The following is a 2,076-nucleotide window of genomic DNA, read 5'->3' on the forward strand; positions in this document are numbered from 1 at the left end:
CAGGCCGAGACAAAATTTAGTCCTTCCAAGATCTTTCATCTCAAACTCTTCTTTTAGAGTTTTTATAATTGTTGGAATCTCTTCAGGAGTTCCAATGACATTTAAATCATCAACGTACACAGCAATTATAATGAACCCAGATGCAGATTTTTTTATGAAAATACACGGGCAGATATTATCATTCTTGAATCCATTTTTTTTTAGATTCAAAATTTTTAAGAATGAATTCTAGTGTTTCATGAAGCATGCGAAGCCTGGCTGGCTATAAATCTCCGTGGGATTCGACCCTTACTCACGTAAGGTATTACTTGGACGACCCAGTGCACTTGCTAGTCAGTTACACGGAGTTGTATAATTGTTGGAATCTCTTCAAGAGTTCCAATGACATTTAAATCATCAACGTACACAGCAATTATAATGAACCCAGATGCAGATTTTTTTATGAAAATACACGGGCAGATATTATCATTCTTGAATCCATTTTTTTTTAGATTCAAAATTTTTAAGAATGAATTCTAGTGTTTCATGAAGCATGCGAAGCCTGGCTGGCTATAAAGCCATGTCTAAATTTATTTGGACTGAGGCAGCAATTTGTTATCAAGAGCAAGCTAGTTGTTGTTAATCCACCTGCTACTGTTCCTGATTTACATGCTAAAGCTTGGCTGGCCATTGGCCATGTCTAGTGTTTTGGACCGGAGCTTTCATTGAAAGCTTGGCTGGCTAGTGAGCCATGTCTAATTCCTGGACTGAAGCTTTAGACTAAATATGGCAAGATTCCTGGAATTCATGTTAAAAATTTTGGAATCCTTATTTTTTCTTTTTTCATATAATTTTTGAAATAAAAATCCAAAAAAAAATTAGAAAATCATAAAAATCAAAAATATTTTTTGTGTTTCTTGTTTGAGTCTTGAGTCATATCATAAGTTTGGTGTCAACTATTCGCTTATCTGAAATTCTCACCAATGAATTACATAAGTATTTCTATCCCCATTTTATTATATTAAATTCGAAAACACCATTATCAATTTATATCTGCCTAACTGAGATTTGCAAGGTGACCATAGCTTGCTTCCTACCAACAATCTCCGTGGGATTCGACCCTTACTCACGTAAGGTATTACTTGGACGACCCAGTGCACTTGCTGGTCAGTTACACGGAGTTGTGAACCGTGGTTTTGGCATCATGTTTTTGGCGCCATTCCCAGGGAAAGAAAGAGCAATGAACTTTACATAATTAAAGTGTAATCACGATTCCGCGTACCACTGAGCAATGCATGTTGTATTATCTTCAAACAGGATAGTTGGAGCTATCTTATGATCAATCAGTCCACATAATGACAGAATATATTGGATCAAACTCCTGAGCCAAAAACACTCGCGACTTGCTTCATGAATCGCTAGTATTTCGGCATGATTAGAGGATGTTGCAGCAATTGTCTGTTTCGTGGACCTTCATGATATAGCTGTTCCACCATATGTGAACAGGTATCCTGTTTGAGATTTTCCTTTATGTGAATCAGACAAATATCCTGCATCTGCATAGCCAACTAGTTGTGACTTAGATCCATAGGGATAAAACAATCCCATATCAACTGTTCCATGAAGATATCGAAAGATTTGCTTGATTCCACTACAATGTCTTCTAGTTGGAGGGGAACTACACCTTGCTAGTAAATTCACCGCGAATGATATGTCAGGTCGTGTATTATTAGCAAGATACATTAGCGCTCCAATGGCACTAAGATATGGTACTTCAGGACCAAGGATATCTTTATTCTCTTCTTTAGGACGGAATTGATCATTTTCCATATCCAAATATCTTACAATCATTGGGGTACTTAATGGATGTGACTTATTCATATAAAATCTCTTCAAGATCTTTCCGTATATGTTGTTTGATGAATAAAGATTCCATTTTTTGTATGTTTGATCTGCAGGCCGAGACAAAATTTAGTCTTTCTAAGATCTTTCATCTCAAACTCTTTTTTTAGAGTTTTTATAATTGTTGGAATCTCTTCAAGAGTTCCAATGACATTTAAATCATCAACGTACACAGCAATTATAATGAATCCAGAT

The sequence above is a fragment of the Arachis ipaensis genome, chromosome B09, assembly GCF_000816755.2.
Source record: "Arachis ipaensis cultivar K30076 chromosome B09, Araip1.1, whole genome shotgun sequence".
Taxonomy (NCBI): Eukaryota; Viridiplantae; Streptophyta; class Magnoliopsida; order Fabales; family Fabaceae; genus Arachis; species Arachis ipaensis.